Below are 26,366 nucleotides of genomic sequence, written 5' to 3' on the forward strand. Positions count from 1 at the left end.
TGTGTCTCTGGGATATGAGGGTGGAAAACATTGTTATGTTGGGTTCTGAAATGGGTAGGCTGGCTTCCCTGATGACTCACCCTTCCCTCCAGCAGCAGTTGTAAAGTGCTCAATCATCACACCTCAGGGAATCAGGCACTTCTGGACTGGCTGACAGCAGCCATCAGGGCAGTTTGGCCTAATCAGGGTGATTTACTATACTTACCCACTAGCTGGAAAATGTATGCAGAGCTCCAGCAAGTGTTATAGGAATTGGACATGAAAAATATCGTCTGTAATATGGACCCCCAGGGCCCTGATGAGGAGTTGTTCATCATAGGAATGAGAAATCTGGTGCTCCATACAGCTCCCCCATCTCTCTTTGGGTCCCTACTGACTATTCTTGTCCCCGACATAGGGCAACCCATAAGTGAGCCTACTCATACATTAGCAGTTCTGGGGAAGGTTGAAACAATAAGAGCATGGAAGGAAGTACAGGCTACAACTGAAAGGAGAGGTGCAAAGGGCCCCGTGAATATATTTTGGGGGTGGATATTCCGCAAGGCCTGTGGTTACAGGCCACTGCAGATGAGTTCAGACAGAGGGTATGTGTGGTAAACACAGTTCTGAGGGGATATGCTAAGTACCCACTTATAGCTCTGCATATACCTCAGCAAGTGACAAATACTACGCATTATAAATTGCCTGGGGGACACAAGGAAATTGGAGAAACCCTACAAGAGTTGGAGAAGGTGGGCATCATAAAGCCCACTCATAGTCTTTTTAATTCCCCAGTGTGGTCAGTGAGAAAGCCAGATGGCTCCAGGTGTATGACCGTGGACTACAGAGAGTTGAATAAAGTGACACCCCCTTTGCATGCTGCTGTCCCCTTTATAGCAGCCCTTATGTACACACTTGGTCATGAAGTAAGGATGTATCATTATGTTGTGGATCTTGCTAATGCTTTCTTCTCTATTGACATAGCAGAGAAAAGTCAGGAACAGTTTGCCTTCATGTGAGAAGGCCAGAGGTGGACATTCACTGTCCTTCCACAGGAATACCCCCACAGTCCCACCATGTGTCACAGACTTGTAGCCCAGAACTTGGCCACATGGAAGAAACCACAAACAGTGCAGCTGTATCACTACATTGATGATATTATACTCACATCCGATTCTCTTTCAGATTTAGAAGGGCAGTTCCTATGCCAATGCAACATCTACAGAAGAAAGGAAGGGCTGTGGACAGCACCAAGGTTCAGGTAACTAGTTTGTAAAAATTCTTGGGGGTTGTCTCGTCAGGTAAAACTGAAGTTATTCCTGAAGCATTCATAGACAAGATCCAGGCTCTCCCTACCCCTACCACTGTGGCAATATTACAAGAGGTTTTGGGTCTTTGGGGCTACTGGAGAGTGTTTACCTCACAGTTGGCACAAATTCTGAAGCCCTTATACCGGTTGGTATGAGAGGGCATCAGGTGGGACTGGGAAGAGACATGTGCATCTGCTTTTACTGCTGATAAGTGAGCAGTCAAGGCCGTACAGGCCTTGAGTGTAATGGACTCATCAAGGGCCTGTGAGCTAGATGTTCATGTGACTGCACATGGTTTTGGATGGGGTCTTTGGCAGCAGCTTGAATGGACATGACAATCTATTGGACAAACTATGGAAAGGAGCAGAGGTCCACTACACCTTGATAGAGAAGCAACTGGCTGCTGTGTACCATGCCCTACTGCTTTGGAGCCCATTGCTGGAATGGCTCCAACCAAGGTAATAACCACCTATCCCATCATGAGGTGGGTGCGAGACTGGACCCAAAGGCCACAGAGTGGCATGGCACAGACACTTACACTGCAAATGGGGTGGATATTTACAGCAGCATACCACCTTCTCTACTAGCCCCATAAGTGGAGAACTCCAATGCTTACTGGGGACAGTGACATATACCAGTGGGAAGCAGGAAGAACTTGCTTTTGAGCTGTTGGCATCCAAAAGTCCTTATCAGGAGGGAAAAACCCCTATTCCTGAAGATGCTTGGTATATATACAGATGGCTCCAGTTGTGGGCACCCTCTGAAATAGGGGACTGTGGGTTTCCATACTAAGACTGAGACAATATGGATGGAGGATGGAGAGGGGAAGAGCTGCCAATAGGCTGAGTTGAGGGCAGTATGGCTCGTGATCACCCAGGAGCCCTCCCCTATAGTTGTGTGCACTGACAGCTGGGCCATCTATTGGGGCTTAACCCTGTGGCTAATGACATGATACCATGCCAACTGGATAGTTGGTCACTAGTCCCTTTTGGGGCAAGAGTTGTGGCGAGACCTATGGGCCTCTAGTCAGACTAAGACAGTTACCGTGTGTCATGTGACTGGCCATTTGCCTTTGGCATCCCCAGAGAATGATGAAGCAGACACACTGGCCCAGGTGCACTGGCTAGAAGGAAAGCTTGCCTCTGATATGACCCAATGACTACACCAGTGTTTGCTGCATATGAGGCAAAAGACAATGTGGGCTCTGTCCTCTCAGTGGGGCTTGCCGTTGACCTTTGAAGAAGTCAGCAGAGCCCAGAAGAAGTCCTTCTATGCTCTAAGAGGGACTTGCACTGAGTTCCGCAGCAACATGTGACAATAGTAAAGGGGCCAGTACTCCTTGTTAGGTGGCAGATAGACTATATTGGACCTCTGCTCATATCAGAAGGATATCAGTATGCCATGACTTGTGTGGACACAGTTAGTGGCTGTTGGTTGCTTTTCTTGCACATTGTGCAAATCAGCAAACCACCAAGAGGGGCATAGAGCATCTCTTGCAGCCTACGGCTGGCCGCAGGTGATTGAGAGTGATCAAGGCACGCACTTCACTGATCATGGGTTACAAGAATGGGTGCAGCAATTAGGAATAAAGTGGAAGTTTCATGTACCATATAACCCTACCAGGGCAGGCATGATAAGAGGCGTACAATGGTTTGTTGAAATCTGGCCTGAAGTTGGACACCAATAGTCTATGGGGCTGGTCAGTTTGTTTATGGACATTGCTATGGCATTTGAATGAGAAGCCCCAAGAAGGAGCCTTGAGCCCTGTGGACATGCTAGCACACATTGCTCCCTCTTCTATGCAACTGTATGTGCAAACCAAAGAGGAGTTATTAAAGCCAGTATATGGCCAGCAGAGCAACATCCTGCTGCCTTCTCTGACTGCATTAAACCCTGGGGACTCTGTTGAGTGGAGGTGGCCCTGGACATTTTGACACATGGACCAGAGCTGGCCCTTCTAGCACCTTGGGGAAAAGGCCTGTAAGCTGGCCTCCTGTGTGTCTGGAGTAACAGCAGAGTGGCCCCCAAAGATCACAGTAATGTACCCAAAACGTCCAGGAGGTAAGAGCATCTTACAGGGAGTTTTGCTTTATCTTTATGGCCAGTGCATGTGCCTCCCATAACCCTATATATTGACCCATCTGTAACTCCCACAGGGAGTAGGGTGAAAGTCTGATATACTAGACCGGGATGAGATCCCATTCTTGCTACTTTCCTATCACAGGACCACTTTCTTGCATGCATCCTACCTGATGGACAAGATTTGCCTATGCTGGTGTCATTAAAACATGTATCTTATCACCCTTAAGGTTATTTTCTTCTACAGTCCCTATGGCCTGGATGTGTCCCCTGGCTGCAGCTGCTGAATTATGATTGCTCCCTACCTGCTCAGCTACTGAATGCCTGTAGAATGTGAGCTATGGACTTAATCTGCCTAGGACTTTGAATGTGGCTGAATCCTCTGGCTTGAGGATTATCATGATTTTATTGCTGTTGGTATTGTATATTATTAGTCTGGTTACAATGCTCCAGTTTTCTAGGCCAGGGGCCATTGCAGAAGATGAGGAACAAGTAGATTGTAAAGCGAGATTTCTGGAGGGGTGGGCTGTGGGTGAAATTGCAATATTTCCAGAATCTCTCACCTGGCTTTAGTGCATCTCCATATCAACAGGTGTTTCCAAGGGGTGGAGAGAAGTAGTCCATCTCCATGTCAATAGGTAATTACAATGGGGAACGAGGACATTTCTGGACCATAGTGGTTGGGTGGGGTCTCTTCTTCTGCATCTGGGTTCTAAGAGACATGGGGGAGCAGAAGTGGATGACTGCTTGTAAGCAATAAATGAGTTTCTCCCACTTTGTTTCTCCCTTTGACTGATTTTGGTTTCAAAGATGTTTTTCCCTGGGAATTTCTCCCTGGAGTTACTGCACCTTTGATAAGGAAAAATTCTGAAAATGCCCTAAATTAAGTGACATAAAGGCCAGAGAATGAAGGAGAGAGACAAGGAAAGGTCAGGAGTCAATAGCAGTAGGCCATAGCTAACCAGAAACTCCACGTTCCTGGATGAAGTCATTTCAGCAATCATCTAGAAGGCCCCCAGGACCACCACATCCCCCTTGTGAGGGAATGGTGCCTGACCTTCATTATCCAACCCGTGAGTCTTCTCTGTGGACTCACCACCTACCCCAGGACTTCCCCCACTTTGTGTTAGCCCAACTTTCCTGGAGACTCCTCACAAATGTGCCCTGTTTCTTGAGTCTGGTGCACAGGTTGTTTCTGCTAACTGGCCTTGCTGCTGGTGTAGCAGAACCTTCCTGTTCCAGGACTCAGTCCTTATGTGACAAGTATCTCCAGTGGCTCAATAAACCCTTTTATTTCAGAGATCTCACACTCTCTAGAGTTTTTTGATTTGTCACCTCACACACCAACTCCCACCCCACCACATATGCGCTGCACACACAGAGCTAGCTCTGCAGGTGCCCCCTTCACTTTTCTCTCTTCCCTCCCTCCCAGCAAGTGTCACTCTGCCTTTTTCCTAAATGCATCAGGGCACTTGTTAGAATGAGAAAGATGTAAATGGCAGGGACCCAAAGCCAATTTATTTTCATGTGTTAATGAGGCATGTGCATTCTGCTGCATATATTACTTTGAAATGCAAATTATAGGAACTGTCAGTAACTATTTTACTAATCTCCTATAGTTAAAGGACAGAGGGGAGAAAATTACTCGAAAAGTCATTTGTCAACTCTGCTTTGTAACTGAGAAACCTCTTCTAGTCCCCAGGGATGCCTACCTCCCACTAGACAGTGATGTCAGAGAGTCCTCCCCACTCAAGGGATGAGGGCCCCGTGGCCTTGCAGCCTGGGCACAGGTCAAAGAGTCAGAATGAAAACACAGTCGCTTTGCTGCAGCTTTATTTTCCTCTCGGTAACAAACACCAACCAGTAGAAAAGGGACTAGGGAGAGTCAGCAAAGAATGTTGATGAACTACTAAACCATCCTTGGCAAAGTTGACAGAACTCCATTCAGAGCCCAGGCCAGTTAATTCCCAGCTCAGCACCTGACAGCCCCTCTCTCTCTCTCCCCTGCTCTTCTCTCCCTCTTTCTGCCCCCACCTCTCTCCTCTAGTTCAACTAAGCACCTAACATTCTCTCTTGCTGTTTTCATATCTATTAGACCAGGAGGTTCTTAAGGTATTTTTCCTGATAATAACAGGTAACATTTTTTAGCATTGGTGTGTACCAGACACAATGCTATGCACTTTATATGCATTAGGTTGACAATCCTCACAGTAATTGCCTTTATTATTGATGGTTGTGTACCAGACACACTCTTACTGCCTTTCTTTAAGATGGGAAAATTGTGGTTTGAAAACATTAAATGGCTTGCCCAAGGTGTGGGTAAAATTGTAATATTTCAGAATCTCTCACCTGGCCTTAGTACATCTCCATATCAATAGGCGTTTCCAAGAAATGGAGAGAAGTAGCCATCTCCATATCAATAAGTAATTACAAAGGCCAGTGAGGGCATATCTGGACCTGAGAGCTTGGGTGGGGCCTCTTCTTTTGCAGTGGAGTAGTGAGAGACATGGGGGAGTAGAAGTGAATGACTGCTTGTAAGCAATAAATGGGTTTCTCCCACTTTATTTCTCCCTTTGACTGATTTCAGTTTCAAAGGTATTTTGCCCTGGGATTTCCCCCCTGGAGTTACATAAGGTCACACAGCTAATAAGCAGCAAAGTGGAAATTGGAATATAATCTGTATGATCTAAAGTCCAAGCACTAATATCCCAGTTTCTGACTGTGCTCCAAGGAACCTGTACACCTGTCATTTGCCTGAATTCCTGGCATGCAGCAGGGGCTCAGTCAGTATTTCTTATGTGAGTAATTCTCAAGTCTCCATCTTCTGTCCTAATTACTCAGCCCTACCATCAAGGCAAGACATTCCAGTTAGTCGCTTCAAAGCCACTTCTACTAAACATGGCCAGCAGTGAGTTAATCACCTCCTCCATTAAACATCCTGTAAGATAAATTCCAATAAATTGCAACCAAAATAAGCAGGCAAAGAGAGGCAACAAAGGGCCAGGTACTTTATAGGAGTGCAACTGTTAGATTCTCCCAGAGGAGGACGCCACCCCAAATCACTCACGGAAGCGTCTCTTGATGCAACAAGCAAGAGGAATTTATTCAGAGGCCAGCTAGCTGGGGTCCATGCGTTAGCCCGACGCAGCGGGTCTCAACAAGGACCCCGAACACACAAAGCCAGAAGTTTTTATAGCATTTTCAAAGGGGCAGTATTTTCTACAGTCACAATACAGTGTTTTTCCATAGACACATAAATTTTCGGCTGATGCCACATCCTGGGGGTCTGGTTAGAAAAATCACTTTCGGAATGTTTAGGGTGGTTCTAGCAAGATAAGCTTAACTGATTGAGGTTAACTAACTAAAGGTCACTACAATTAACACAGGCTGACTAACTTGTTTTTCAAAGTTCTAGTAATTTTTTCTCCTTCTAGGTTAGAAAATGGTGTTTGAGCCTTTAAGATGGCTGTGCTTATGCTAACTTTTGATTCTTCAGGTTCTACACAACTCCTGGGTGATGTTCCGTGGTCTGGCTATCACAGGCTGGGGAAGTCACACCCTGTCAGGGAGGTGGGGGCTTATAAGGGGTTAGGAGGGGAAGGAGTGGGAAGTTATCCTAGGGGGCGTGGAGAGGTATGATTGGCTAAAGGTGAAATAATAGACAACTAGAAACTTTTTTTCCTTCCAAGAGGGAGGAGGCTGACATCCGGGTCTTAGTTGGCACATCAGAAGGATGGAATTCAGGAAGAGCTGTCTCCTTTCCATATAAGGCACGGACCTTGGGGTCTGGTCTGTTCTCCTTTTATGGTATCTCTCTGTTCTGTTTGCATGTCCTTGTTTTTCCTTCCTCCAGCCTAACATTCCAGCCTTTTGGTCATAATGGGCGACGACTCAATCTGGCTACTTCTGGCTGACAAGGGGCGTTGTAGGGGTTTGAGGCTGGTATTAGGCTGAAGGAGGGGGTTCAGTGTGAAGAGGTGCATAACGGTGAAGTAACATCTGGTTGGTGGTGACCCGGGTCATCTGGGTTAGCTGCTGTTGGAGGAACCTGAGGACACAAGGGGCAGGTAAGAGTAAACCACAAACTGTAATTAAGGGGCCCAGTAGGGGCATTAGCCAGGCCATTATGGGGGACTGGAATTCGGGATCGAGTTTACATCTCAATGACTACTATTAGGATTTAGTATAGATAAGACTGCATTATTGAAAAAATACTTTTCTCTAAAATCACCCCTATTTTTATTAGAAGTAGCCAGATTAAGAAAATAATTAACAGTTGGCTTGATTATTTGCATAAGTGCAGCAAGAAGAACAATTGATTACATAGGCTCTTTTAAATATGCTTTGCTGGAACTTTGTATAAGGAATTTCAGATTGGACTTTTAAAAGCTTCTTGAGGCCAGAAAGCCAATCCAGACTTGCCATCAGGTTGTGCCTGCAGTACCTGTACATTTGGGTGAATGCCTCTCTTCTTGAGGTTCCCAAGACATTCCTGAGGTTCTTGCACTTGCCAGGAAGTGACCTTCTTTATTCACCTGGTAAGGCTGCTGGGAACTCTGTAAGCAAGGTACTAGGCCAGTTCTTCTAAGGGACGTTGTTGGCTTTATGAAGTCAATCTTAGTTCCTTAAAGCTGTCTGTTCATATCTGAGTTTACACATGTGTCTCTCAGGTATGACATTCTAGTCAAAGCTTTGGTAATATAATCAGTGTTTTTAATTAGTCTTCTTACAAGGAAAGCAGATTCTTATTGAACTTGTGCAAATAAACATATTGCCATGAAATATAAAAATAGTCACTGAGAGTTTTTAAATTCTGGAGGGATCAGGTAGAGAGAAAGATAAAGTTTCAATTCTGCTTATAAAGGCAGTCATTTACTAAACTGTTGTCAGCTTAAGAGAAAAAGCTTAAAACACTTTATCAACATTTGAAACAAAAAGTTACAAAATCATCTTCTTTAGTTTACTTAATCTTATGTAACTAATACCTGTTCTGCTCAAATCTAGTTTCTTACTAGTTTAGGAGTAATAAACAGTGAGTATAGATGACAAAAGACTTACAAATGACAATGGTTAAAGATCTGATGAAAGCTTACTATAACACAGTTGTCATGAGGAAATTTGGATCTTTCTGTAATACAAAACATTCAGTAACAAAGTTTAGCATTATTCTTTTTGACAACACTTTTTAGGTAAATATGTATCAGGTAAATAAGCCAAATTAGCTAAATATTTTCTCCAATGAGAAAACGTTCCTCTGACATATTTCAGGGGCCCTCTGGAAAATATCAAGAGTTAGCTAGATGTAAAAGTACCTTTTTGAATTTGATTTTGGGAAGTTGTTAGAAGAAAGTTCTTTGGCACTTGCTTAAATAGGATTATAGGTTGCTATGAAGCAATACTTATCTATTAACTAGAATGACAACAAAGTACTTCAAAGGCAAATGAAGAAGGTTACACAGTTGTTAGCAAAGTTTAGCTTTAATCGTTTTAATATTAAGATCTCATTTTCTTAAATACTCTGACACCTTACTGAGACTTTAAGCATGAGAAACTGCATTGATTAAACAATTAGAGAACTTTTTGCAATATTTCAACATTAAGAGCAGATTAACAGTTAAGAAAAGTTTGTCTTTTTAACTGAAAACAAAATTCTAATTTTGCTGTGTACTTGATATTGATACTTATTTGCTTTAATTTTATATAGCATGACTATATTAAATTCTTCTACAAACTTTCTATGACCTTCTTTTTCATTTAGATTTCTCTCTCTAAACAGCTGTACTTTAGAACAATTACTTTCTTTTATCAAAAGACACATTCTTTAGCATGCAGAAATGTTTTCCTTATTACTTTAAGTAGTTTTAATTAGAACTTAAAACTATTAAGTGCCTTAATTTTTAGTGAACTGAGAAGTAGGCTATTATAAACTGTTACACTAGCATTCTTTGGATTGACAAATTTATGAACATTTTATAATTTCTGTTAACTATGAGCTTTACAACACAATCTCTCACTAAGAACAAAGTATATCTTTTTAACTTAGCAAAACTTTAAGGTTTTAGGTTACCACAAAGATTTCTAGGCTGTAGATAGGTATACACACTGTAACACACAATTAAAAAGGTGTTCACTTGCCACACTTATTTAGTTCACTCATTTGTAACAACTATGCTAGATTACTTACAAGACTTTTACTGAATATTAGACAAAGCCAAGCCTTTAAGCATTTTATTCTTAAAAGATTTAGCAGATAACATCGACTTAAATGACCTTAGGTAAACTTAGGCAGCTAATAAGTACAAGGACATGCCCACCTCAGCCAAACCCAAATTAGCATTAATGCTTAGCATTTTCTATCAGATTTTCTGGAAGTTTTAGAATGTCCAATTTTCACAAGTGCTTGTTTTTAAATCAATTTTTATTAATACTATCTGGAGGTAGGAAAATATTTTACATCCACACACCTAGACACACAAACATACAAACTGAGACACAATGACTACAGTCAGCAACACAAAAACATACACAGACAGACAAACCGATATAAAGACTTGAGGCACTGATATCCAATTGCCTTCCCTCTCCTCAGCTTCCTGTCCATGGCTTCTGGAACCAGGGGGTGGGAGGAGCGTGTTCTGGTGGGGGAAGAGGGTGGTGAAGGCGGAAGGAGAGGGGGAGGGGATGGTGCAGCCACTGGAAGAGGAGAGCAGGACAACGGCATGGTTGAGAATGCAGGACTTTAAGATTGCGGCGACACGTGTGAAGACAAAGGACTTAAAGATGGTGGTGGAGAGAGGGGGAGGGGATCACGAGCTGAGGGAGGTGGGCAACTGAGGTCTTCTGGCAGATCTGAAAAGGAAGAGGGACTGGGCAGAGTAAGAGGCTGACAATCTTTAACTGGAGATCGGGCCAGGAGAATGTGAGTCATTGAACACTTAACATAAAGGTCTGGGTGGGAGTGCAAAGTCCAAAAAGCCTGCACATATGGGATTTCACCCTACTCTCTGCTCCAGTGGCAATAATTAATCAAGTTGGTGAGGAGGCCAAAATTGAAAGTTCCCTCAGGGGGCCAAAAAGATTGATTGTCCAAGGGATACTGAGGCCTGGCCTCAGAGCAAAGAAAGATTAGCTTCCATTTGCAAACTTCCCAGAACAAACATAGAGTAGCCAAATTAGAAATGAGACACCGCAGTGGGGTCTGAGCCTCTGCTTTTGAGGTTCCCCATGTCTGCACCACTTCCTAACTAATCCCACTGAGAGGAGTGCCCAGCATCCCAAACACACCAAGTCAGGGGAGACGTCCTGGGAGCCTGGGTGAGGGACGTCTCCCCCACTGTAGGGCCAGGGGCAGGCCGGATGCCCGCAGACGTCCTGGGGCCTGGGGTAGGGATGTCTCTTGTACCACAGGGCCAGGGGCAGGCTGGATGCCCACAGAGGGTGGGCCGAATGCCCCACCTGGATGTAGCTACGATTTCTAACAGACCAGGGGAAATGGAGTTAGGAAGGGAAACAGACCGGGGACACTGAGGGACTCACTGGAAAATAGTCCATGCAGTGGAGAGCAGGCTGAGGTCCCAGGTCAGGGAAGGAGGGGGCGGGGCCACCGGTGGCCGGTTGCGGCCCTGCACTCATGCTCCTTCCCGGGATTTCAGCACCAAATGTAAGATAAATTCCAATAAAATTCCAACCAAAATAAGCAGGCAAAGAGAGGCGATAAAGGGCCAGGTAGTTTATTGGAGTGCAACTCCCAGGTGATGTTCCGTGGTCTGGCTATCACAGGCTGGGGAAGTCATACCCGGTCAGGGAGGTGGGGGCTTATAAGGGGTTAGGAGGGGGAGGAGTGGGAAGTTATCCTAGGGGGCGTGGAGAGGTATGATTGGCTAAAGGTGAAATAATAGACAACTAGAAAGTTTTTTACCTTCCAAGAGGGAGGAGGCTGACATCCGGATCTTACTTGGCACATCAGAAGGATGGAATTCAGGAAGAGCTGTCCCCTTTCCATATAAGGCACAGAACTTGGGGTCTGGTCTGTTCTCCTTTTATGGTATCTCTGTTCTGTTTGCATGTCCTTGTTTTTCCTTTCTCCAGCCTAACACATCCCTCTTTCCCAATGGTTCCATTTCTCCTCATAATACCACCATTTTTCAGTCCCCAAGCTACTGTGGGACTCAAGGGCAGCCCAAAATGTGCCTCTTGGCACATTGATTGTTGAATTGAAACTTAGCCAGGGCAAGAGGGACACTCTCACCTGTCCCCTCTCTGTCTCCAGAAAATGAGAAATAATAAATCCCCCTGTGCAAGGAGCCCTCCCAACACCAAGAGATAAAGAGACATCCTTATCAGCAGAGACAGGGAATTCAGAGCTAAGAAGCCTACATAACCAAGTCTTGTTACTTTTGCTAATTTACTACGTCAGCCCAAATTCTGCTTAGAATTCCCAATAACTGAAGCTCCTGAATGTAGGTCTTTGTTCTGCCAATTCCTCACAGATTTATTGTCTGTCTAAAAACTATAAAAACCACTTACCTTGGTTATTTCTTTAGGTCTCAAGTTCATTATTGGTTCTCTGTGCACATGTCATTAAACATTTTTTCCTATTAATCTGTCTCATGTCAATTTTTAGGCCAGCTAGAAGGTGGAGGGGTTTTTCTTCACCAACACTAAGCTTATGGTCATTTTGTGTATGTCATTCCCAGCCCTCCCAGCCCATACCTAGACTGACATCCAGTTCGATTGCTTTTCTCTCTTTAGTAATCTGTTGCCAATAAACTATCACCCCAGAATTTAACAGTTTAAAACAACAGACGTTTGTTGCACCATAGGTTCTGTAGGTCCAGAATTTGGGCATGGCTTGGCAGGGTGCTTCTGTCTTGGTCTCCCATGAAATCCCAGTCAAGATGTAGGCCAAGGTTGCAGCTATCTAAAGTGTTGACTCAAGTTGGAAGATCTGCTTCTGAGATGGCTCACTCACATGACTTTTGAGAGCAGGCCTCAGTTCTTCATTGTATGGACCTCTCCACAGGGCCACTTGAGTGTCTCCATGACATGGACTGCTTTTCTCTTTGAAGCAATTCTTCGTTGACATCTTTTCCACTTCTAAAACCACTCTGGTCTGGTCTTAGCTCCATTGAACTGACAGCCAGTAGAGCTTCCAGTCTCCAAGCCTATCCCCCGAGGGCAATGCTCCCCAGCTTCTCAGATCCTTCACCTCACATATTCCCAAAGTCTCAGAGCCTGATAATGGCCACAAAGAATTGAATTTTATATAAAAAATATGTTTGTTCAGGCTTGGGTTTCATTGGAGTTGGGGTTTGTGACTGATACGAGGAAACACGGTGGTAGTTTAATGTCATCATAAATAAAATAGGAATGTATGCCCTCCACGACGTATACTGTCAGGAGCTCAAGCTGCCCCTGTTGTCCTCCCAGATCACAGTTTTCAGCCTTCCCCCTCCAGCCTCCTACCATTTGCTCCAAGAATCCAGTTCCTATCATTAAAACAAACACATAAACAACTTCTACTGTTTCTGAGAAGGCAGCATATGCTTATTATGCTTATTATAGTTGTTATTTATGGCAAGTTGTCTAGGCATGAAAACCTGCGGAGAATAAGCATTTCTATGGCTTTAAAATATTAACAGAAATAATTCTATTAATAATTGAGAACTATAAAAGTACTGGTAAGAATCAATTTGTTGCTACAGAGACTGCAAAACAAAGATTTTAAAAGACAATACTATTGACTCTTTGGATCAGGAGCTATTGGACAATTAGATTTGGGGAAGTGAGGAGTAACTTCCATCTCATCCTTAAGATATGGGGTCCCTTCCACCAACAGGACCCTGTCAGCTTTGGAGCCTGGCCATGAGGAGTCAGTGGAGCTAAAGCCTGAGAGTCAGAGTCCAGAGAAAAAAACAGGCGTGTGTACCTCTCTGGGCCTTGAAATCCCTGGTCCCTTTTAGCCCACAGTCTTGCCTCTCCTGTCCTAAGGTCAGAGCACAGGCATTTTAAAGACCATATCCATCAAGATATATGAAGCCTTTGCAGACTATTATGAAAGTTTACACAAATCTGATTATCCCCCCAGTGAACCAAATTATGGTAAATTTTTCCAAAAAGATTAGCATCAAATAGATTTGCTGAATTTACTGCCAGCAGCCATGGCCAGTAATGGGGAAAGAGCAGAATAAATAGGGACCTCTGTCCCTTTCTTAGCCCTTTCCTCTATTTTCCTTCCCCTCCCCACTCTCTGAAACTTCTAGATCTTCAAGGACGAGAGCTGTAAATCACACATGCCATTCATTCAATGATTTGTATCCACTTTGAGGACAGAGTTTCATCTGTCCCCAGTCATATCCTGCCTTGTCCTTCCCCCCTGCCAAAGAGTAAACAGACTGTCCTTATTTTATTTATTTATTTATTTATTTTTGAGAGGGCATCTCTCATATTTATTGATCAACTGGTTGTTAACAACAATAAAATTCTGTATAGGGGACTCAATGCAAAATCATTAATCAACCCCAAGACTAATTCTCAACAGTCTCCAATCTTCTGAAGCATAACGAACAAGTTCTTACATGGTGAACAGTGCAAGGGCAGTCATACCACAGAAACTTTCGGTTTAGATCCTGCATCATGAACTATAAACAATCAAGTCAGATGTGATTATTCATTTGATTTTTATACTTGATTTATATGTGAATCCCACATTTCTTCCTTATTATTATTATTATTATTATTATTATTGTTAATAAAATGCTGAAGTGGTAGGTAGATGCAAGATAAAGGTAGAAAACATAATTTAGTGGTGTAAGAGGGCAAATGTAGATGATCAGGTCTGTGCCTATAGACTAAGTATTAATCCAAGGTAGACAAGGGCAACAAAACATCCACGGATGCAGAAGATTTCTCTCAAAACAGTGGGGGGTGAAGTTCTAAGCCTCACCTCTGTTGACCCCCAATTTCTCACCTGATAGTCCCCCTGCGACTGTGCCTGTCTTAGGTTGTTCCTCCCTTGAGGAATCTTACCCATCTCTGGCTAACCAGTCACCTTCCGGGGCCATACAGGGAAATGTAAAGTTGGTAAGTGAGAGAGAAGCAATATTCTTGGAAAAGGTTAGCTTTTTACATCTTTGCAGATTTATGCCCGGTGGCTTCTATGCCCAGCATTTGTCTTGAAGTAGCTTTACCACTTGGAAGAATTATGATACTTGGTAATTTTTGATATGAGGCATGAATTCTACTAAAGCGTTGTAATTAGGAAGGAAGAAGAAAAGCTATAGAAGTAGCAGACAGAAGAAAACATGGGAAGATTGATTATTTCTTTGACATAACTTCTTGTAGAGTAACGTAAGCATGTATAGGTTTTAACAAACTACTAATTAAATTGCGTGCACACATTAACAGAATAGGGATACAGATATATAACAAAAGCAGACCTACAATTACCAGCCATATCCAGTGAAACCAAGAAAACCAGTTAGGTACCCTAGGCATTTGTGAAAACTTATCAATAATATGATGGATATTGTCTAACTGAATTTGAATAGTTTGAGAAAAATCAGACAAATTAAAACAACACATTCGTGGAAGCTGTTCACATCCCATATGTTCTTTTAACAGTAGATCGTCTATAGTCGCACGATTTTGGAGCACTGCAACTTGCACTTCGCCTAATTCTTGGTTGAGATCTGACAATATAGATCCAGTCAAATTTGTTGTTTTACTGTATGCACAGGCCAGCTTAGATATCTCCTTCTTCATTCCAATGGCAAGTCCAGGAACTGGTGGGATGAATGCAGCTACAACTGCAACAGTGCCAGGATCTTTGTTGAAGTTTTTTGATGATCATCTTCTGGAATGACTCTTCCAGAGGATGTTGATGTTGGAAACTTACCTTATTTTAACAGCTTTTCTGTTCCCTGGCAGTTCCTGCCCACTGAGGAGTAATAATTGAACCAAAGGATGTTGCTGAGATGAACGTGCTTTTTCCTCCCAGAGGTCAGGTCTTGGACTGGGTACGAGTTGGCCGGTAACTGGGCGTAGTCTGGGAGGGGGTCTTGCCTTCATTATTACCCAATGCAGAAATTTAATCAAGATCTAAATTTAAAGCCATTCACCCTTGGAGTCACCTGCTCAACTTCCTTTTTGGCATTTGATGTTTAAATTGCTCTTTAATGTGCCAGGAGTGTGGCACTTGTCATAGTCATAATTGTCAATTGTCATCCCCACCACCCCCACCTTACCAAGTGGTATCACATAACTTCACCTCCTCTAACCTCACCACAGCCAGCTGGGGAGGTGGATCATTGCTGTTCTTTCAGAGAAGATAAGGATGGAGCTCAAATGACACTGGGCCAGGCTGGAAGCCCATTCTGATGAGACCTCAGTGGACTCTGCCCGTGCCCCTCCCAAATGCCCTCTGCACCACTGCATATTGTTCATCCATCCACTCATGCATCAGACATTTCTAAAGCTGTGTGCCAGGAACAGTGCTAGGTGCACAGATGTCCCTACCCTCTGGGAGCCTGCAGTCAAGAAGGGCAGGCCCACCCTGGACGTGTGCTGCAGGAGAAGTGAACTCAAGAGGCAGTGAGGAGGAATGCATGGAGAGACTTCTGACCAGGGCTTAGAGGGCCAGGGAAGGGCCCCTGAAGGAGCTGCCACCTGAGATGAGTCTTGAAGTAGCAGTTAATAAAGGGTACAGCAGGGTGACAGTACCTGACAGATGTGGCAGGTGGAGAAACCAGGGGTACGGTGGGGCAGGGCCAAAGCTGTTTCTATGTGGTGTGTTCCTGAACAGGTCACTTCCCCACTTGGCCTGCTTTCTTCAGCAACTGTTATAAAATTAAGTAAGATAATGAATGTGAAAGTACTAAGGTCTCTAGAATCTGAAAGACTGAAGAGTGAGTGGACAGAACTTACCCACTCCTGCTGTTGGGAAAGGGATGGCAGAGGGAGAGGGGATGTTCAAGGTCATATTTCTCTCCTCCCTCTTGTCTGAAGTAGCCAGCATGGTTGGAGGGGCCCTAAACCAGACTGAGCAGCAGTAAACACAATCCCGTGTGATGGGATTTGACAACTGAGGAGACGCTTTTACAATGACTCGTTCTGCATGTTTTCATTGAGCTCCTGTGCCAGGGACTCTTCCAGGTGCTGGAAAAACAGTAATAAACAGGAAAGACATGCTTCCACCCCAGGGGGCACAGAGTGGGAGGCTTGGACAACTAAACAGGTAAGCTCCAGTCGCGTTTCACCCTCACAACTGCCATGTGAAGGAGACAAGGCTGAGATTTCACTTACTCATTTTTAAATTAGGAAACTGAAGCCCAGAGAAGAGCATTGCTGTGCCCAAAGTCACAGTGACATCATGGTGGTGTTAGGAGCCGCACCAGGGTCCCACTGAGACAGGGACAGTGGGTGTAGACAGAATATGATGAGGGCCTCTGGAAAAAGCAAGGCAGCATATTTGCAGTCAGAGCAATATAACAATGGGCAAAGAAGTCCCTACTGAAACTCTATGTTAAACATTAAGCTTGTAAGGTTGGAGGCACTGGAGGGAGGGGTGAGCACATCGGACACTGATGACCTGCCAAAGTCCCCGGCTACTGCCCCCTCCCAACCTGAAAAATGTGCCTTAGGCTAGCCAATCCTCACACCACTATAAATCTAAGCTCTGCCTCCCCCTACCTTCTTTAAAAACTCGCTGCCTGCCCTGCTGAGTGTGACTTCCCCAGCCTGTGATAGCCAGACTGCAGAACATCACCCAGGAATTTGCATTCAAATAATCTACCTGGCCCTTTGTTGCCTCTCTTCGCCTGCTTATTTCAGCTACAAAACTGTAGAATCATTCTTCAGTGAGATCAGTTAATGTTCCCCAGATAAAGAAGAGTAGCACATGTTTTATTATGCTAATCATTTGTAACCATGTGGAAGATTCACTTTAACATACTAAAAGACCCAGGCCTATGTGCTGTCTTTCCTCCTTCAGATCTGAAGAGGTGATGTAGATGACATGGTAAAAGGCAGGAAGAATTCCATCTTGAAGATAAGATTGCATTTTAACACCCAGGAAGTTTAAGAGGCAAGATTCTTTAGCAAATAGACAATACCTCAGCCCACCTTGGGGGCTGGGCAGGCAGCCTTTTGATGTGCTCCCGGACCAAGGTGCCAGTGTCCCAGAGAGAAATCAAGGCAGGAAATTCCTTACATTAAGTTAATTTTTAATATTCAGAGACCACTTAACAAGTCCACACCCCTAAGTTTTTTCATGTTCTTGAAAAATCCTCAACTGCCTACAAAACCCCCTAGACAAAGCACCACTACAGACTCTCTTGTCCCCTCCTGGCATGAGCCGGGAGCTCTGTCCTTTCACTTTATCTCTAAATAAAAGCCTGTACCTTGCTCTCCTACCTTGACTGTTTGTGAAGCTCATTCTTTGGCTTCGTGAACAAGAACCCCAGCATCATCACAGTGGCTCCAGGCCATCGTCTTTCCACAGAGACACACATCATGCCAGTCCCTGGGCTGACCAGGGTAAGAATAAAGGAAGCCACCTTGGTTGCAGAAAGTGTGAGGTCAATGGGAGAAGTAGGCCCTGATCATCCAGCAATAGCCCACAAGCAACAGAGCTGGAGAGACCAGGTAAGTGGGGTGGGAAGTCTCTAGTCCTAAATCTAGGAGAGCCCTCATTTTTCACACTAAGTCCCTTGCATTGCCTGCACCCCCTGCAGTATAGCTTGACTCAGACTTCCTCACACACTAATTCATCCTGAAAGGACATAATGCACCCGTGGACTCCCTTTGTCATCCTATTTCCCTCTATGGCTCCCGTCTGCTTCCTCATGCCAGGAAATAAGGAGATGGGAGGGGATAAAATGACCCGGTATTTAGGTTGCTGCTGATCTCAGTGTCCCGAACTGAAATCTCTTCTCCACACATGGCGTTGGGAGCCATGAAGAAAGGCTGCCAAAGCCTCCGATAAAACAGTAATAGCTGTGGGAGGAGGTTTTAACTAAGAATGCTGACTGAGAGTCATTAATCCTGTGTCTCATCAGGCAGAACCAGATGTTGCTGCCAGTGGAAAGGGGTGTGTGGGGGAGCAGGTATGACAGGAGATTAGCAACCTCTTGTCCAGGAGTGAGAGGCACAAGTTCCCAGGTGCAGTGGGAAGATTGAAGGGCAGGGTCAGGGGAGTGACTCAGGTACCCACTGTCCACACAGCTGACATCCTTGGCTAGAGAAGCTCAATAATTCAATCATTCATTATCCACAGCCAAATGTTTGTGCGCACTGACCGGAAACTGTTGGATTCTCCCAGAGGAGGACGCCGCCCCAAATCACTCACGGAAGGCATCTCTTGATGCAACAAGCAAGAGGAATTTATTCAGAGGCCAGCTAGCTGGGGTCCATGCGTTAGCCCGACGCAGCGGGTCTCAACGAGGACCCCGAACTCACAAAGCCAGAAGTTTTTATAGCATTTTCAAAGGGGCAGTATTTTCTACAGTCACAATACAGTGTTTTTTTTTTTCATAGACACATAAATTTTCGGCTGACGCCTCATCCTGGGGGTCTGGTTAGATAAAATCACTTTCAGAATGTTTAGGGTGGTTCTAGCAAGATAAGCTTAACTGATTGAGGTTGGCTAACTAAAGGTCACTACAATTAACACTGGCTGACTAACTTGTTTTTCAAAGTTCTAGTAATTTTTCTCCTTCTAGGTTAGAAAATGGTGTTTGAGCCTTTAAGATGGCTGTGCTTATGCTAACTTTTGATTCTTCAGGTTCTACATTTCCCCACTTCTCTTTAAGGGCATTCTAATCATGGAATGTTTGTATCTTCTTGTTGGGTGAGTGAATAATATTGTTGCTTCAACATTAGTACATGAACGGCACTCACTCTTTCTCTAACAAAAGTTATCAGCCGATTTAATATGCAGGGTCTTAAAGTGAGGAGCAACACAAGGATGAGTAAGGGCCCAGCCAGAGTGGATATCAAGGTCGTAAACCACGGAGACCTAGTGAACTAAGATTCAAATAGCCCTTGGCCGGCTTCTCGTTCTCTCTTTCTCTGGTCTAGCCTCTCCCTAAGCTTTGACATTGAATCTCTTACTATTCCGGAATGGTCTGCATAAAAGCAGCATTTTTCTTTTAAAGCTGCACACAATCCTCCTTCTTTTAGAAACAGCAGATCCAGCCCTCGTCTGTTCTGCAAGACTACTTCAGAGAGGGAAGTCAGAGATTCTTCAAGTTTAGTAATGGATTGCTCTATGGTTTTTAGGTCTTCATCAATAGCTGTCCTTAGTCCCTCATAATGTTGGTTCCCTTGGATAATAGCAGCTGTCCCTGTTCCTACTCCGGCTGCGACTCCTATTTTTAACAACACAGCTAAGGTCAGCGAGACCGGCTCTCTCTTATATCTATGCCTAGGTTCAAATTCAGCTACGAATGAGAGGTCATCATGATACATCAACTTGGGCACCAGCTGAACTATGATACAGAAATCGCGGGAGGAGTTGAAGGCAGAAGTAGAGACACATGGGGTCACTCCAGTGTTACAAGCCTACCACTTTTTGGGAGGAGGGACTAGATACTCATTTTTACCTGAGGAGGTCACAGCTATGGTTTCATTACACAAAGCTTTATGGGTGCGGGGGACTGAACTTAAACATTTTCCTCTTCCAGTTACTTCAGTCAGAGTTAGCTTCTTGTGGCTTCCCCAGTTACAGATCTCGTGACGGGTTGTCCTGTTAAAACTGCCTAACAATCCCAATCCTTCATAATAAGGTGGCCCAGAAGAGAAACACAACTAACAGGATTCAGTAGTGTTAGGGTTGGTGGTATTTAAGACCTGAAAAGCCCCTTCAAGGAGGTTGAGAAGGCGTTGTCCGGTGCTAGGAAAGGAGGTGACTCGGCCAAGAGTGGAGGCGGAGGGAGTGGTGGCAGAGTCTATAGGTGGGGCTAGGGCCTGTTTTGGGGCTGGGGCTGGGAGACGCGGTTGATCCCGCAAGACAGCGTTGGGTCTTACTGGGACAGCCGGAAGAGTCTCTACTTTAAGCCTGAGCATAAACAAGACTCTATTATCATAGCCACTCTGGTAGAGTCTTAGTCTCCACATAAGCCCTTTTTCCCAGTTTGTTGCCCTTTTTCCTGCATCTGTGAAAGAGATGTCAATAGGGTTGCAGGTGGGATTAGTCGTGCATTGGGCACGAGCGGTATTCCACTGGATTTTTATGAGGCCTAGAGGAGATCTCCCTGCACTTCCTGTCAGCCAATGGCATGTCCCTGTTTGTTCGCAACTCCAATTTTTGCAGAAAAAATCTGTCTTCTCACCACACTGTGAGGCTTTGGCACTATCGGCTGAGGGGGCTGGGCATACATAGAAGCAGGTATTCTGGAGCTCTTTCATGGTCTCAGAGCCCCAATGCACTGTATAATCTCGAGTACCACATCCGGGTACCCCAACTTTATCTTCATACCATGGGTCTTGTTTGAAGAGAGTGCACAAATCTACAGTGAGGGTAGGCCACCAAGTTCTCCTAGGGTGTTGTCCTGTTAACTGGACTACTACTTGTTGGGAAGCCGGGGTAATGATTTGCCATGTGAGTAACCTGGGTTCATGGGGGTTAGGGTTCTGGAAGGTGGGAAGTAACTGGGTCATTAGAATTAGAATTGTTAGTGACACAATTATTTTTACACAAGCGAAATTTAAGAGGGTTATCAGTTCGAATTACTCGCCAGTCCGGGTCTGGTTGAGGCGCTTTCTTCAGATGTGAAGCATGTATCCAGGAAGAGATGCCATCTACTTTCACAGCTGTAGGTGTGGTCAAAAGGACGATGAAGGGTCTTTTCTACCGAGGCTCAAGATTGTCGGTTCGATGTCGCCTTACGTAGACAGAGTCTCCCACTTGGAACGGGTGAGGTACTGAAATGTCCTCTGGCTGATAGGCTTCTTGGATAGAGGCTCACACTTCTTTCTGCACAACTTCCAGAGCCCGTAACTTTTCAAGCAGAAACTTACTAGTCACAGATTCAGGGGATACGTGGAGGTGAGCTGCATTTAGTGGAGCCAGGGCTCCAAACATTATTTCAAAGGGTGTTAGTCTAAAACGGCTGGGGGTGTTTCTAACTCGGAATAAGGCGAAGGGAAGGAGGACCAACTAATCATATAAACTAGTATCTATGGATAATTTAGTCAGAGTCTCTTTTAGAGTTCTATTCATCTTTTCTACCTGTCCTGAGCTCTGGGGCCTGTATGCACAATGCAATTTCCAATCCGTCCCCCAAATCTTGGCCAATTCCTGACTTACCTGGGCAACAAAGGCAGGGCCGTTGTCGGAGCCGATTACCTTTGGGATTCTAAACCTGGGAAATATTTCTTCAAGGATCTTTTTAGATACCGTCTGAGCTGTCTCAGTTTTGGTGGGGAACACCTCTGTCCATCCTGAAAATGTGTCTAGGAAAACTAGAAGGTACTTATATCTATACTTAACAGGCTTGATCTCAGTGAAGTCAACTTCTCAGTAAGCTCCTGGGCGATCCCCTCGAAGTCTTTTCCCAGATGTTACTGGATTTTTAGTCACATTTACTAATTGGCAGGGAACACAATTTCTTACAAACTCGTCAGCCAGTTTTCCTAATCTAATAACATGATAAGGGGAGTCTTGAACCAAGGTCTTTAGGTTTTTTGCTCTTAAATGTGTCAATTGATGCAATTGCCTTAAGTATTCTTCTGCCTCTCTCTTAGGCAGGACAACTCTCCCTTTTTCAGACTTGTATATCTCGTGGGGTGAGGAATTTTTAAACTCTAATTTGTTTATACAAGCGAGGTCTTCGGGTGTATACTGGAAGCTCTTAATACAAGTGGCCTCCGGGTACACTTGGAGGGGTAAGATATTCATTCCCTGGGCTGCTTGTTTTGCAGCTTGGTCCGCCCTTCTGTTTCCTTGAGCTATTAGAGAGTCACTTTTTTGATGCTCAGGGCAATGTATTATTGCCACTTCTCTAGGTCTATGGATGGCTTCTAACAAATTTAAAATTTCTTGTTTGTTTTTAACATCTCTCCCGGCAGAAGTCAATAACTTTCTCTGTCTATAAATAGCCCCGTGTATGTGAGCGGTGGCAAAAGCGTATCGGCTGTCGGTATAGACGTTAAGTCTCTCTTACCTTCTGCCATCTTTAGAGCCTGAGTCAGAGCGACGAGCTCTGCTCGCTGTGCAGAAGTGCCCGTTGGAAGTCCACTGGCCCACACGATTTGGTTATCATCCACTACTGCAGCTCCCGCTATTCTCTTACTATCTATAATGTAACTGCTCCCGTCTATATACCAAGTCAGGAGTCCTGGTCTTTCTAAAGGCTGATCTTGTAAGTCCTGGCGGGTCCCCGCCTCCTCAGCCAGGATTTCCTGGTAGGTATGAAGTACTTCTTTTTCCAAATCGGGGAGCAGAGTAGCTGGGTCTAGGATGGTGGGTGGGGCAAATTCCACACGATCACGATTCAGGAGTAAGGTCTGGTAGTGAGTTATTCTGGCATTTGACATCTATCTTTCGGGTGGTTGCTGAATTATGCTCTCCAACGCATGTGAAGCAACCACAGTGAGTTTTTGTCCCAGTGTTAGTTTGTCAGAATCTTTAACTAGGAGGGCCACAGCTGCTACTACTCTCAGGCAGGCAGGCCACCCACTACTCACGGGGTCTAATTTTTTTGACAGATAGGCGACAGGTTTCTTCCAAGGTCCCCATTGTTGGGTCAACACTCCTCGAGCTACTCCGCTCCGTTCGTCCACGAGAAGGACAAATGGCTTAGTTACGTCTGGCAACGCTAGAGCGGGTGCTGAGAGGAGGGCTTTCTTGATATTATCAAAGACCTGTTGTTGCTCAGATCCCCAAACAAACGGGTCTGTCCCCTTGGTAAGGGGGTACAGAGGGGCGGCCAAGGAAGCATATCCGGGTATCCACAATCTACAAAACCCCGCTGTCCCCAGAAACTCACGAACCTGGCGTGCTGTAGTGGGGACCAGAATCTGCGTCACAGTCTGCTTCCAGGCTTCAGTAAGCCACTTTTTCTCTTTTCTCAGGGAATATCTCAAATAAATCACTTGTTGTTGGCAGATCTGTGCCTTCTTAGCAGATGCTCTGTACTTTAATTTGGCAAGTTCAGTCAAAAGGGCTTCAGTGGCCTCTTGGCAGGTCTCCCGGGTGGGAGCGGCTATCAATAAGTCATCAACATATTGCAGCAAAGTTACCTGTGGGTTTGAAGCTCGGTAGAAAGCCAAGTCCTGATGTAAAGCCTCATCGAAGAGGGTGGGCGAGTTCTTGAATCCTTGTGGCAAACGAGTCCAGGTCAATTGCCCAGTAGTTCTTGTGGTGGGATCTTTCCACTCAAAGGCAAACAGCGGTTGGCTGTTCTGGTGCAAGCGCAGACAAAAGAAAGCATCCTTTAGATCTAAAACTGAATACCAGATATTTTTGGGGGCCAGGGAGCTTAGTAAGTTATAGGGATTTGGCACGGTGGGGTGAATGTCCTGTGTCTTTTTGTTAACTTCTCTTAAATCTTGTACTGGTCGGTAATCTCCCATTCCTGCCTTTTTTACAGGCAGCAAGGGGGTGTTCCATGGGGATTGACATTTTACTAATATTCCCTGTTCTATAAGCTTCTGGATATGTGGCCTAATTCCATCCCTGGCTTCTTTACTTATTGGATATTGCCTCACAGTCACTGGCAAGGCTGAAGCTTTTAGTTCTATGATTACAGGGGGCTGGTTCTTGGCGAGCCCCATGCCCGCCGTCTCCGCCCAGGCTCCTGGGAATCGGTCGAGCCACTCCTGACTAATTCGGGAGGGCTCTGGTTCTATAAAAAGACAGTATTCGTCTTCCAATCTTATGGTCAGAATACTCAAGTTTAAAGGCTTATTTTCTTGATTAGTCACCAGAGGTTTCTCAGCTTGAAAAGATATTTGGGCTCCTACTTTGGTCAAGATGTCCCTTCCTAACAGGGGCGTAGGGCATTCCGGTATAATGAGGAACGAGTGACTTACTCATCCTACTCTTAAGTCTACTGCTCTTCGGGTGGTCCATGCATATTGTTTCTGGCCTGTAGCTCTAATTACCCAAGACTTTTTGCCAGAGAGAGGGCCCTTGTCTTTAGTTAATACAGAATGTTGAGCACCGGTGTCTACTAGGAACTCAACGGGTTGCCCCTCCACTTTCAGAGTTACCCTGGGCTCGGGGAGGGGTTCCAAGCCCCGTCCTCCCTAATCTTCGTCTTCCAGCAGAGACAACACCTTTTTTGGAGGCTTCTGCAGTGGCTTTTTAGGGCATTCTTTCACCCAATGTCCTTTCTCTTTGCAGTATGCACATTGATTTTTATCCAAAGGAGGCCGGTTGCCCAGGTGCCCTGCCTTACTAGTTCTGCCGCTAGAGGGCGGGCGTCCCTTACCTTCTAATACTGCGGCCAAGATTTTTGTTAAATTTCTCTCATGCTTCCTATCCCTTTTTCTCTTTACTTTCTTTTTCCTTTTCTTTCTTTAATTCCTTCTCTTCCTCAGTCTCTCTCTTATGATAAACTTTCTCAGCTTCTTTCACCAAATCTCTCAACGACAAATCTTGTAAGCCTTCTAGTCTCTGAAGCTTCTTTCTAATATCAGGCGCTGATTGCCCAATAAAGGCAAGAGCCACTGAAGCACTGTGTTCCTCAGAAGTGGGGGTCAAAAGGAGTATACCGCCTGAAGGCTTCCATCAGGCATTCTAAGAACACTGCGGGTGCCTCAGCGGCTCCCTGACTAACCTCTCTTACCTTGGCCAAATTGGTGGGGCGCCTTGCAGCCCTGCGAAGACCTGCCACCAGAGCCTGGCGATAGATGGTTAGTCGCTCCCTACTTTCTGGAGAATTAAAGTCCCAGTTGGGTCTGGTCAGTGGGAACCCCCTTTCTATATCATGAGGGAGTTGCGACAGTCGTCCGTCAGCTCCAGGCACGTTCTTTCGCACTTCCAGGAGGATCCTTTCTCTTTCTTCCGTGGTGAAGAGTACCTGTAAGAGCTGCTGACAGTCATCCCAAGTGGGCTGGTGAGAGAACATCAGGGACTCTATCAGTCCCATTAGTCTCTGCGGTTCCTCTGAAAAAGGAGGGTGGTTAGCTTTCCAATTATATAAATCGGCAGAGGAGAATGGCCAGTATTGCAGAGGTTGGAAAGGCGGGTCTCCTTCCTCCCCGAGAATGGGGGCCCCATAAGACCTGAGGGGAAAAATACCTGATGGGTCTAATGCGGCCCCTCAGCACCGCCGAGTTCCCTGGGCCGGTCCTGGAGCTGGCCCCGATGCCTCGGTACCAGAGGCTAGAGGCATCGGAGGTGCTGGGGCCAGAGGCACTGGGACCTCGGCCGCCAGGGCCTCGGGCGCCGGGGCAGAGGCAGGAGGGTAAGGAGGGGGATCATCAACCATGAGCAAGTCTTGAGTGTCAGGGTGTATTTTGGTGGTCTCTTTCCCTTTTCCCCGAGGTTGAGCCTGAGCCAATAAGACTCGAGAGTTCGCTTTTTTTTCGCACCCAGGGCTTTACCCAGGGCGGTGGATTTTCTACTAATTCTTGCCAGACCACAATGTAGGGCTGCTGATCCGGATGTCCCCGAGTTGAATTCTGGAAAACAACAGCTTTTACTGCAAGCAGAGTGGAGAGGTCAAAAGTCCTCTCTGGGGACCATCCAACGTTAAAAGTGGGCCACTCGGAGGTACAGAAAGTCTGCCACAGCCCTTTTTTAACTTTTACTGACAAGTCATGCGCCCTTGCTCTCACTTCTGTCCAATGACCTAACGTCAGGCTAAGGGGGGTCGTCACGGTCTGTCCCATTGCCAGTATAACAATTATTAGACACGTAAAGGACACATAAAACAGAGACACACAGAGATTAGACACACAGCAGCCGCTTTTTGTCTTCTTCAGATTTCTGACCAAGAACCGGAAGGAATCAGTGGGCTGATACTCTCGGCGCCTAAAAACCAACCCTAT

The 26,366-nt window shown here is 45.2% G+C and overlaps 1 long non-coding RNA gene across 1 annotated transcript in view; it reads right to left on the reverse strand.

Annotated features, from left to right (window-relative positions):
* LOC130683390 (uncharacterized) overlaps window positions 1-19,964 on the reverse strand; it is a 44,585-nt gene extending 24,621 nt beyond the window's left edge. Inside the window, exons 1-2 of the long non-coding RNA XR_008997085.1 lie at window positions 18,665-19,964; window positions 7,904-8,456 (exon numbers count right to left, since the gene is read on the reverse strand). This is a non-coding gene — a long non-coding RNA (uncharacterized LOC130683390). The remainder of the gene's footprint in view (window positions 1-7,903; window positions 8,457-18,664) is intronic.
* Window positions 19,965-26,366: the final 6,402 nt, after the last annotated feature.

This window comes from Manis pentadactyla, chromosome 4 (assembly GCF_030020395.1).
Source record: "Manis pentadactyla isolate mManPen7 chromosome 4, mManPen7.hap1, whole genome shotgun sequence".
In the NCBI taxonomy this organism is placed as follows: domain Eukaryota; kingdom Metazoa; phylum Chordata; class Mammalia; order Pholidota; family Manidae; genus Manis; species Manis pentadactyla.